General features: G+C 41.9%; 1 protein-coding gene across 7 annotated transcripts in view; it reads right to left on the bottom strand.

Annotated features, from left to right (window-relative positions):
* The window catches only part of RBFOX1 (RNA binding fox-1 homolog 1), a 1,254,735-nt gene that overhangs the window by 238,193 nt on the left and 1,003,035 nt on the right, over positions 1 to 13,507 (bottom strand). The window lies entirely within an intron of this gene.

Below are 13,507 nucleotides of genomic sequence, written 5' to 3'. Positions count from 1 at the left end.
AATGGACTGGAGGGCGGAAGTGGCGGAGGCAGAGAGGGCAGAGAAAAGACGACTGCAGTCACCCATGAGAGAAATGAGAGCGCAGGGAAGGGGATGAAGGGCAGAGGGAATCAGAGGCCTGCTCCCAAGACTACTTCTTTGCGTCACGAAGAATAACAACAGCTCCAATCTTAACTTTTTCCATCTTTGCTGTGTCTAATGCAAAATAACTGATGGTTAAATGTTTTATTGCAATAGGATTCTAATTAACATATTTTTCCCTAAAAGATATAATTTGGAGCAATTAAATGAAATAAGGAAATTGTTTTTGTGTTCTCTAGTCCTTTGTATAAGAACACTAAAGTAGTTAAATTAAAAACAAAAAACAAAAAACTTTTATTAAGGGTTACACTGTGGGAGTATAAATACATTCCAGCAAACTGAGGCCTACTACCAACATTAAATATGAAAAAACACTTGAATGCATGCTAAGGGAGGTACAGAAATGATGATGATGGTGATGATAATGCTAATGCTGACCATATAAAGCCTGCCATAGTTTAATATCTTTATTTGCCATAAATATGCCCTATATTTTATACATATGTAGATAGGTAAGTAGGTAGGTAGGTAGGTAGATAGACAGATGGATAGATATGTGTGTATATACATATATGTGTGTATATATACACATATATAGATGTAGATATAGACATAGGTGTAGGTATAGGTATAAGCATAGGTATGTATATGTATATATTATATATATATGTATATATACTCTTGGGATTGACTTGACAACAACACATAGACCCTATATATCATTATCTCATTAAATCTTCACAAGGACTTTGAGTTAGATCTTACTATCCCGTTTAATAAGTGAGAAAACTAAGATTCAGAAGAAAGGGATGGTGTGTTTATTGGCACACTGCTAATAAATGCTAGAGCTAGAATACAAACCCAGCCTAGGGTCTTCCCATTACACCATGTTCTGTAGGATTTCTCTGGGATGTTCTTCTCTCTCTTGGCCTTCCCTCTATGTGGGAGTCCCTTATTAAGAATCTAGAGGATTCAAAATTAAATCTCAAGGAGGAATTTCAATGAGCTTCTGTTGATTTTCCAAGAAATCTTCTAGGCTCTTGGAAGGGACAGGAAAATAAACCAAACAAGATAATACGATTCCTAACATTTAGGAGCTCAAAGTCTGGGAAGGGGAACCTTCTCCCGAGTTCTAGAATACAAGCCATCTCCAGAGTCAGAAGGCTTGGTGTCCAAATTCTGGTCTTCCCTCTGACTAGGTGTGTAACCTTGGTAAATAGTATCACCCCTTTGTGCTTTGGTATCTCCCTATTATAATGGGAAAACCAATAGCACATCTTTTATAGGGTCATTTGCGGATTAAATTAAATAATGTGTATACATTTCCTAGCTCTATGCTTAATATTAAGTTGTCAAGGATTTCGTTTTACTTGGATCCATAATCAACACCCATGGAAGCAGGGGTCAAGAAATCAAAAGACTCATTGCATTGGGCAAATCGGCTGCAAAAGATCTCTTTAAAGTGTTAAAAAGCAAAGATGTCACCTTGAAGACTAGGGTGTGACTGATCCAAGCCACAGTGTTTTCAATAGCCTCATATGCATGCGAAAGCTAGACGATGAATAAGGAAGAACGGAGAAGAACTGATGCCTTTGAATTGTTGTGCTGGCAAAGAATATTGAATATGCCGTGGACTGCTAAAAGAACCAACAAATCTGTTTTGTAAGAAGTCAACCAGAATGCTCTTTAGAAGAAAGGATGACGTGATTACATCTTGCATACTTTGGACATATTATCAGGAGGGATCAATCCCTGGAGGAGGACATCATGCCGGTAAAGTAGAGGGTCATCGAAAAAGAGGCAGACTCTCAACGAGATGAATTGACACAGTGGCTGCAACAATGGGCTCAGGCATAACAACAATTATGAGCATGGCGCAGGACCAGTCTTTTGTTCTGTTGCACACGGGGTCGCTATGTGTTGGAACTGCCTCGATGGCACCTAACAACAACAACACGCTTAATATCTAGCAAGTATTCAATATATATTTGTTACAATAATTATTGTATCTGTGTTATTATTTTTATTGTTATTTGTAACAAATAATTTGGATGACTCTGTACAGTGGGTGAAAGAAAAATGATTCAGGAAAAAAAAAATAATCCATCAAAACCCAGCCTGGGAGGAAAGGAGCAGGTTTGGTGGGTTGAGGGAGCAGAGAATAAATTTGACTCATCACACCCACGATCACACAGTGGGCTTGGCAAATAACATACCAGCCCGCAATGGTGGGAAGGGCAGAAAAGTTCTCCCTGAACTGTGGCTTCAGAGTCTTGAACTTGTCTCAGGTTCTGATTCACCTAAATGCATTTTTTTACATGGCATGTTCACCGGAGTCTTCAGTTCTGCCGATAGCATCTGGGCACAGTGATCAAAACCAGAATTGGAATCACAACGACTCCAGTTCAAAAGACCAGAAAGCAAGATTATGTAGATGATCTCTTCTCACCATCGTCACCTATTACAATGGCTAATCATGATGTCCTGTTTAAGCTTCCATTAACCATTCTCAGAGAAGAAGTCATTCTTAAACCAATATGGGTATCTCAAATGAAAAAGATGGCATTGCTTATGAGCTTGGTTCTTTAAAGGCCTTAGGGATTGTTTCGATGCTCAACTTCAGGAGAAGGCAAAAGACAAGAATTCAAACTAAAAGCAAGAATCTAGAGAATGATGGCTATCATAATGATGACAATTGTATTAGTTTCCTATTGGTGGTGTCACAAATGACCACAGACTCGCTGCCTTAAAACAACATAAATGTATCCTAATACAGTGCCAGAGCTCGGAAGTAAAAAGTCAGTTTCACTGACCTCAACTCGAGGAGTCAGCAGGACTGGTTCTTTCTGGAAGCTGTAAGGAGAAAATCTGATTATTTGCCTTTTTCAGCTTCCAGTGACTGCCTGTATTCCCTGGTTTGTGGTACCTTCCTTCATCTTCAATACCCATCACTCCAGTCTCCACTTCCATCATTACATTGCCTTCTCCTCTAACTCTGACTTCTCCTCCTTTCTCTTTCATAAGGACTGTTGTGATTTCCCTGGGCTCACCCAGAAAATCCCAGGATAATCTCCCCATCTCAAAATCCTGAACTTAATCACATCTGCAAAGTCCCTGTCGCCATATTAGGTAATAGTTTCAGGTTCTGAGTATTAGGATATGGACATTTTGGGGGGTCATTATTCAGTCTACCACAATGATGATATTCTATGCAAGAAATGTCCAACTAAACTTTCTAAGATGATGGAAAGTTTCCATATCTTGGCTGTCTAATACAATAGCCACTAGCCACAGGCATCTACTGCTCACCCAAAGGGGGCTAATGTGATTGAGGGGCTGAATTCTGATTTGCTTTAATTTTAATTAATTTAAATAGCCACCTGTGGCTAGTGGCCGTGATACTGCAAGGGAAATTCTAGAGTAGGCATTAGTCAGCCCCGATCATGTCACAAAAGCATCTACAGTCCTAGGACAATAAGATTAAGGGATGATTTTGGAGAAATGCAGGATCGTTTATCATGTAGTCATTTAAGTATAGTTGCATCATGACATTTACTAAAGCTGGAAAGCTGGCCCAGGGATTTTAGTTTTTCAGCACCAAGGACAGAAATACAAAGACTTCGGGCTTAGTCTCCTCTCTGTTAATCTGCATTCCTCTTACTTGAATTTTAACAGATGGCATCTACAACATTTTGATTGGCAAATGAATCTCAAAGAAACGCATTTCACACCTGTTTAGATTATGTTGAGAATCAGTGCTAAATGCAGAATGCAGACAAAGTCATGCTAAGTAGTCAGTTTATTGCAGAGCCTTTATCTACCTTTTATCATGGTAAATTTCATGCTGAAAATGGATCTGGTTCCATGATACACAAGCCTGGAACACAGAGATCAGATGCTACGAAAGTGAATGAAAGTATTGGGTAGAGTTTGGCTCGGCCTATACACTAGTAACATAAACTATATTCATTAATAGTCAGGATGATGGAGAGGCAACACACATAGTTGTGGAATGAAAATTAATCAGGTATGGAAGATTGGCCAGAAAAGTTGTGGCTTAATGAAATTTCAAATTCTCTCTGAAAATTCTGGGAAATAAGACACAATACGATCCTATTCCTTATAAAATTTTGAGAGTGGAAATAAACACTTTGGCTATAAGACCATTGTTTGCTAGGGTATGCCAGTTTGGAAAATAATCTCAAGGCCTTAGTGGACCACATATTCAAATACAGTAATAATTAAGTTACTTGTTGAAAAAAGAAAGGTCCATCAGAAGCATGCTAATACTGCATAAAGCCAGAGAGAGAGAGAAAGCATTCAAAAGCTTACCTTGACCACAGCCCAGAGATGGGGGGTGGGAAGGATGGCTAATGCGATCTCTCAAAGGAATTCTGAAAATTACATCATCTGGTAACTACTCTCACCATTCCCATTTTAGAGATAAACAAACTGAGGTTTAGATAGCGAATCATGCATATTATTTTTAATCCATACTATGTTGTTTTGTTAGGTGCCATCGACTTGATTATGACTCATAGTGACCCCCCTGTGACAGAGCAGAACTTCCCTATGGGATTTTCAGGGCTGTAATTTTTACAGGAGCTGATCACCATGTTTTTCTTCTAGGGATTTTATATAAGTGTGTGTGTATGTACGTATATAATATATACACATTCATATTATACATTTGTATATTTTTAAACGCATGTATGTGTTATATTTTATATATTTATTATATTGTATCTATTTATTTTATATATAATATTGTTATATGCATGTGTTTATATATATGCACACATACTATGTATTTGTATGTTTTTATAAATTGATTACATATTTATTTTATAAGTATATGCGTGTATGCATTACGTTATATGTTTATTTAATATGCACTTATTTTTATTCATATCTGTATAAACATACACACATACACACACATTATAACAAAGGAGAAAAAAACCAGAGAGAGACAAACGCGCTGCACAGTGGCCCTTCCTCGGCAGAACTCCCCTCCATCCAGCTGAGCGCCTGAACGGAGCAAGCCGGAGACCCTTCTGCCTGAGGGTATTAGCGCATGCTGTTGATGAAGATGTAAGGGGGACCACCTCATCAATCACAATCACGCGGGGACACGGAGCAAGGCAGGAGGATTAGCACTGCAGCCTGTGCAGGTCTGTCCCCGCTCACAGCTGTGCTTTAATTAAACATCACCTCCAGAGCTATTTTTGCCGAGGTGCCCCCTCTGCTCTCGAGGCCTGCCTCCTGTAATCTAGGCTCCAGAGTTAATTAGAAAAGAGGTCCTAGGAAAAAAATAATCCATTCCAAAGGCTGGGAATCCCCACACAGAAATTATCAGGATGCTGATAATAAAGATTTGCTTTACCTTGGAATTGAGATGGACTGTTAAATGCCCTTCATTAAGCAGTGGCTTTTTTTCTACCCAAGACTGCTTCAATAAAGCTATTTGAGTTCTTATTGAAGAGGCTGTGGGCTGCTCTGAGTAGTGAATAAGGAGGTACTTTTAAAAGCCGTGTGCAGCTCACTCAGGAGCATGTTTGTGTCCACATGAAGGGGTCTGAGAGTGTGTGCATGCGGGAGAGGGTTTGGTTCGGGTGTGGGTTTTCCTTCCCAAGTCTGGGGATGGGAATGGAAGTGGAATCTTGTGTATTGTTTGCCTTTGTGCATGGGCAAGGGACGTGAGAGAGAGCCAGCAGCTGAGAATTCTGAAGCATGAAGGAAAATCTCACTTTTGGGAACGTTTATACACTCATTCATTTATGCAACCAATACTTATCAGTCTCCTATTGGATGTCAGGCAAAGTTTCTGTGCTGGGCATATAGCAAGGTAGATTCCCCACTGCACTGCATGGGGGGTGCATTCTAGTGAGGGAGACAGGGAACTCCCAGGTAAAAGCAGAGATCTAGAATGCAATGCCCTATAACTGTGACAAGGAAAAGGGCAAGGAGCTAGAGTGATTTATTATTGTTGTTTGTTGCCTTCAAGCCAGCTCCAACTCATGACGACCTGATGTATAACAGAAGAAACTGTTGCCCAGTCCTGCGCCATCTTCAGGGTCATTGGAATGTGTGAGCCCATTGTTGTGGCTATTGTATCAATCCATCTCCTTGAGGGTTTCCCTTGTTTTTGCTGGCCCTCTACTTTTACCAACCATGAGGTCCTTTTTGTCTTGCCATCCTCGCTTCTGAAGAGCATTCTGGTTGTATTTCCTCTAAGACTGATTTGTTCGTTCTTCTGCCAGTCCATGGTATATTCAATATTCTGTGTCAACACCACAATTGGGATGCATCAGTTCTTCTGGCTTCCTTTTTCATTGTCCTGCTTTCACATGCGTATCAGGAGATTGAAAAGACCATGGTTTGGATGAGACTGACTTTAGTCATCAAGTAACATCTTCTCCTTTTAAAACTCTTACGAGGTCTTTTGCAGCAGATTTGCCCAATGCAATACCTCGTTTGATTTCTTGACTGCTGATTCCATGGACATTGACTGTTGATCCAAGTGGAATGAATTCATTGACAACTTCAATTTCTTCTTTATTTAGAGTGATAGACGGGTGATGGGGGGGCTACTAATTTAGATAAAGTAGTCAGGGCCAGAGTAACCCGTGGGGGTATGCTGGGATTGTACTCCAACTCCAGGCACAGGAAATGTCAAGTTCAATGCCTCGGGGTGGGGAGGATGCTTGGAATGACTGGGGAACAGTAAGGGGGCCAGTGTGGCTGGTGCAAAATGAGAGGGAGAGTGGTGGGGGATGAAGTCGAAGGGTAGCCAAGGGCCTTGATGTTGGAACCTGGATCTCTGCATGGCTTGTTCCTGAGTAACAGACCTGGGGTCTGTCTGGACCCCTAGACCCCACTCTAATGGCTCCTTTCTTAGCCTTTGCTCTGCAATGTATGGGATACCAACCAGAACAGGATAGATGCCTCACATATTCTGATCAGGCCTAGACGCCAGGACATGAACACATCCTGTGTGAACCAGACACCATGCCAGGTGCTTCACCTGCTTTCTCCCAAATTCCCCAAACAACTCTACGGGAGGATACTATTGTTATGCCCAATGTATGGATGTGGGATGTACTTCAGAGAAGTTAGATGACTTGCCTAGGGTAAGATTAGCTGTACAAATATAAAGTGCCCACGTAGAAAAGGAGACACATACAGGACTCACAAACCATGTAATGAAGTTGCAGATGCATAAAGCAATGCCATAGAACAGGGGCTGGCAAACTGTCTTAAAAAAGCCAGATAGGAAACCACACTTCTCTGTCGCAACTACTCAACTCTGACATTCTAGCAAGAAAGCTGCCATGGAAAAAGCATATATAAACGGGTATGGCTCTGTGCCAATAAAACTTTATTTACGAAAACATGTGGAGGGCCAGATTTGTTCACAGGCCATCGTTTGCTGACCCCTGCTATTGAGTCCCTATAGGAGGAGAACCAAATTGATTTGGGGAGCTACAGAGATAATAGCTAAGGGGTTTAATATTCAGATATAGAAGAGTGGGAACATTTACAACATGGATGCTATCTTTACGTGATTCACGGAATAAAAAAGTAGCTATTAGTTAGACACATGCACATACAGAGCAGCCTTCTATTTAGTTCAAACCTCTCCTTACAATCCTGAGGAGGCGTCCCTTCCCTGGGGGAGTGGGGAACACCCCATCTGGGGGTTAAGAGCTACTTCACCCAAAGACACAAAGGGCACATTCTTGGTTCATTCACCCCACTCCCTGTCATGTGTTAAAACTAAAAAAAAACACAAGTAGGAGGCTGATGCATCCAGCTGGGTTTGAGGGAAACTTATTACGCATGTTAATCCCTTTGTAAAATTCAACAAGGAGAAAATGAAAGTACAAGGCAAGGTGCAAAAGGTGGTAATATGTCTTCCAGAAATGTACAAGCAGCAGTGCGTAGCGAGGCGAAACGTTACAGAGTCACCTGGTGGGATGCCTTGAAGAACGGTGTGTGTGTGTGTGTGTGTGTGTGCACGCACATGTATATACAATAAGTCGTGCCAGCTATGAAACAGGTCACAGTAAAAATCATACGTGACTCAGTTAACATACCTGTCCATTGTGTATGAACTAACATGTGTTTACAGAGTGGGAAGGCTTTCCTACATAAATGAGTCAGGCTTCTCTTTACACATCCAGAGTGAACCCTCTGTTATTAAAAGCAAAGATAGATCAATGCTGGGGAAATTAAGCCTGCATACAAATGGTGATGTGCAAGACATATAAAAATGCAACTCATTTGTGGAAACCCAGACAGTATCTCACTCCCCAGTAGTTTCAAACAAGCAGGAGGAAGGGGTTATAGGACAAATGTCTTCTTTACTGTCCTGATTCTAACAGTGACCCTATTCGTCTGAGAGACCATTTGCCCTGAGAGACCAAAAGGCAGCCGCTAAGCCAGGGAAAGCAAAGGCCAGGAGGTCCAACGCTACCTATAGATCAGGAACACCTGGAAAGGCTGTTTAAAAAAAACAAACCAATGTTATATTGCTTGTGGGGATGCAAAATGGTACCGCCGTTTTGGAAAACAGCATCACAGTATCTTAAATTGTTAAAGACACACACCATGTCATACACAACTCCACTTATGTGGATTTACTCAAGAAAACTGAAAACATGTACTCAAATTTCATAGCATTCCTAATGGACCAAAGGTGCAAGCAAATGTCCCCCACCTGGTGAGTACATAAGCAGACTGTGGTAAATCTCTACTATAGAATGTGATTCAGCAACAAAAAGGAACAAAATATTAATGCACGCAGCATCATAGGTGAATGGCAAAAGCAGCTTACTCAGTGAAGGCAGTCAAACACAAAAGATCACATACAGTATGATTCCTACTATGTGACGTTCTAGGTAAAACTACAGAGACAGGAAGCAGGTCAGCGGTGACCAAGGATTGGCTGAAAATGAGTACAGGCATCTTTTTAGGGTGAAGGAGCTGCTCTGTATCTTGATTGTGGTGGAGGTTAAAAGATCGTTATAATTTCCAAACTTCATCAAACTGTACACATAAGATGGGTGAATTTTATTACATGTAAATAATACCTTAATTTTAAAAATACCCGATACGTGGGTTCCACCGCAAACCAGTTGAAGTGGAATCTCTCGGGATGGGAAGTATTTATTTTAATCACAATTGGTTCTCAGCCTTGGTTGCACAACCTCTACTAGGCAGCCATCCCCCAGCCCAAACATAAAGGGAACCAGAAATCTGAATACTAGGGCTTTCTAGGACTGCCTCAGTTTCCGCAAAGGAAACATTCACTCGTAGAAACTTTGATAGTTGCTGTGTAGCCCTAAAAGACCCTCAGTTGATAAGAGGGGGTACAATTGATCAGATTACTCCAACCTTCTCTGGATCCTAAACTCCTGACATTCAAGGTCAAGTCTGTGTATAGAAATAGCAGACAACCGGGACATCTGGATCCACTAGCCATGTGGCCCTAGTAACCAGTTTTCCTGGACAGTTAAACTCATACCCAACCCTTAAAAAAAAAGCTCATCTTTAAAATGTCAACACTTTCCAACCATGAGACAACAAACAAATCATTATCAGTAATCCCGATAAGACCACTATCCTTCCTACCTCCCCAACCCAAAGCTCTCCCCCAAGGAAGCAGGTGTTGTTATTGTTAGTTGGCTTCGTGTCGGCCCCCCGACTCATGAGGATCCCATGCACAACAGAAAAAACGCGGCCCGACCCTGTGCCATTCCCATGATTGGTTGTAGATTGGCCCATTGTGACCCATAGGGTTTTTTCACTGGTTGATTTTCGGAAGTAGATCAGCAGGCCCTTCTTCTAGTCTGTCTTAGTCTGGAAGCTCTACTGAAACTTGTTCAGCATCATAGCAACACACAAGCTTCCACTGACAGGTGGGTGGTGGCCATGCACAAGGTGCATTGGCCGGGAATTGAACTGGGTCGCCCAGACAGAAGGTGAGAATTATACCACTGAACCACCAATGCCCTTATCCACCATGTATTGAGAGTTTATTAGGCACAAGTCACTGTGCTGAATGCTTGTCTAATATAACATACTTTCATTTTCACAAGCTCTCTACGAGATACATGTTCTCATCCTCCTCTTACAGATGAAAGAAACGAAGCTCCCAAGAAGAGAAATAACTTACCCAGGTTCCTGTGTTCAGTAACCTGGGGCTGGGTTACAAAGTCATATCCTGATTCTGAAACCAACGTTCTTAGTCAATAACCTGCCTATTTCCCTATTTTACTCTCACAAATAGCTTGACAAATACATCCCCACAGGCTCTTAGGAAAAACCGATACAGTCTTGTCGACTCCTACTCATAGCGACCCTATAGGGCAGAAGAGAACTGCCCCATAGGGTTTCCAAGGAGCGGCTGGCGGATATGAACTGCTGACCTTTTGGTTAGCAGCTAACCCTTAACCATGCGCAGACTCATAGTAGATGGTTCATAAATGCTGCACATTGCTTCTGGCACTATGACAAGCCCTGTTACAGTTGAGGAACCCAGCTTCCACCAACTTGGGGAGGTCGAACAAAAGGATGGCACTCTTTAATATGGGAGTAGCTTCCCTCTCCTCCCTCCACGCCCCAGGCTGGGGGTCCAGATTCATGATAGTGGAGGGACAAGTTTCAGGGATAAACACGTTCGTTGTCAGAGGTCATATCCAGGTAAAAGCCTTTTCCAACCCAAGACAAAGTCCACAAAGGTAACCAAAGGCAAAGCTGCCCCCCTCTCAGTTCTTGTTTTTGCAACTGCCAAGCCGGCACATGGTGTTCAGGATCTGGGGACAGAACATCCCGAGCATGTGGGAGGGCTCATCTGCATAGAGGTGGGTAGTCAGGGGCTTACCAGCACATTCAAGAACATAAGCAAATTCACCCAGGAAGGAAAATTCCTTCATCACTGCAGGCTCTAACCCTAAGCAGAGAAGGTCTTTCTGGACAAAGGACACCTGTCACAGCATCTTCTCCTTTCTGGCTCCCAAGTGAAGCAGATCCAGAGTCTATGTCCCTCAGACTCAACAGTTCTTCAATGGTCACTTCCCAAACAAACCCCAGGCATTCAGAGGGAAGACAGAAGCAAGGCTAGTAGCTGACTCCATAAAAGGAATTGGAGAGAGATTGTGGGAGGGGCTGAAGGTACAAGGAGAAGCACTGGAATGAGGTTGCTGCTGGTCCTGAAGCAGATAATCACTATTAGCCAGAGAGCCTCAGTTTCCACGCCTGTGAAATGGGGCTGCAACCCCTACCTAACGCACCTCGCAGGGTTGTTGTAAAGACTGAATTAATGACAACCATCACAGTTGACAAGGTGAGCTGGTGGCGTAATTAAGCGCTCAGCTACTAACCAAAAGTGTGGTGGTTCAAACACACTCAGCAGCTCCTCAAGAGAAAGACCTTGCGATCTGCTTCTATAAAGATTAAAAAAAAAAAAAGAAAGAAAGAAAAAGACCAAACCTGTTGCTGTCAATTCCGACTCATAACCACACTGCGGGACGGAGTAGAACTTCCCCATAGTGTTTCCAAGGGGCAGCTGGTGGATTTGAACTGCCGACATTTTGGTTAGTAGTCTTAGTTCTTGACCACTGCACCACCAGGGCGCCTTAAAGATTACAGCCTAGAAAACTCTATGGGGAAGTTCTACTCTGTTACATGGGGTCACTCTGAGTCAAAAGTGATTCTGTGGCCCCTAATAACAACATTGTAGCTTACATCTTTTGAGCTCTTGAATGTGCAGGGCACTGTGCCAGGTAATCCTTCCTGCAACATTACGGGGTAGATTTGTATTACTATAAAACAAGAGGGCTTGCTGATATGGTGACCATTGCTAGTGCTTTCTATGTATAGACACTATATATTGATAATGTGTAGATAATTTACAAGCAATATTTCATGTAATAATCAAAGCAGCCCTAAAAGGTTGATAAAAGGAATACAAAATGACATTGTAATAAAAGCTATGTGGTTGCTGTTGTCGTTATTGCTGTATGCAGGATTTCATTCAGGGATTTAACAGCTCCCAGTCATCTGAGGGAGTCCCTGGGTAATGCAAACAGTTAACATGCTCGGCTGCTAACTGAAGGTTGGAGATTTGATTCCACCCACAGGTGCTTCAAAAGAAAGGCCTGGCAATCTACTTCTGAAAAATCATCCATTTAAAAAATCTATGGTGCACAGTTCTACTCTGACACACATGGGGTTGTCATGAGTTGGAGTGGACTCAAAGGCTTTTTGTTTTTTGTCTTTCAGTCATCTCTGGTTAAGAGCTTGGCTGCTAACGAAAAGTTCTGCAGTTCAAATCCACAGCTGCTCCTTGGAAACTTATGCGGCAGTTCTACTCTGTCCTGTTGGGTCACTATGAGTCGGAATCAACTCCACGACAACAGTTTTTTTGTTTTTAAGGTGAAAGTTGCTTCTAAAACATCCCAGCATAGGCAAGATTGTATTAGTATATAATAGATGCATCTAACTCACCAAACGAGAGTAACTTATACCCAAGAGGTATCTCAATATTTCACCAAATAAGAGCAATTTATATTATGCAAAGCATCTAGAAAGTTTAGCAACAGTTTATAGCTAATATCACTAGAAATGAAAGCATAAATTCTACAAAAATATCTGCAGAAACACCCACAAGAAATATCTACATGAAGTGTAGATGATATGATTTATTGTCTAATATGATTTATAACACCAAGCTGTAAGCACCCTGGAGATGGGGTCTGTGTTTGCCTTTTAAAATATTTTATCCCTAGCCCTTCTGAGCATCAACTATGTTCCACTTAAATTATTTAATTTTCAAATTCAAAGAGACTTGCCGAGTACGGGGTAACCCTTTGCCATCAAGTCGACTCCAACTCATGGCGAGCCCATATGTGTTAGAGTAGAATTCGGCTCCATAGGGTTTTCAATGGCTGATTTTTTGGAAGGAGATCACCAGGCCTTTCTTCCAAGGTGCCTCTGGGTGGACTTGAACCTCCAACCTTTTGTTTAGCAGCTGAGTGCATTAACCATTTCACCACCCAGGGACTCTCAAGTCTGGGATACTATCCTCATTTTATAAGAGCCCTGATAGTGCAATGGTTAGGTGCTTGGCTGCTACCTAAAAGGTTGGTGGTTCGAACTCAACCAGTAGCTCTGTAGGAGAAAGGCCTGGTGATCTGCTCCCATAAAGATTACAACCAGGAAAACCCTGTGGGGCAGCTCTACTTTGTCGCATGGGGTTGCTATGAGTCAGAACCAACTCAAGGGCAACTAACAACAAAAAAGAACAACCCCATTTTATAAACGAGCAAAACTGAGGCTCTGAGAGTGAAGTATCATGCTCAGATATTATGAGTAAGGCAGAGCTAGAATTCGAACCCAGGACTCTCTCAGGAGCCTGAAT

Source organism: Trichechus manatus, unplaced genomic scaffold (assembly GCF_000243295.1).
Source record: "Trichechus manatus latirostris isolate Lorelei unplaced genomic scaffold, TriManLat1.0 scaffold00024, whole genome shotgun sequence".
NCBI classification, from domain to species: Eukaryota; Metazoa; Chordata; class Mammalia; order Sirenia; family Trichechidae; genus Trichechus; species Trichechus manatus.
This window is presented reverse-complemented; position numbering and strand designations above follow the sequence as displayed.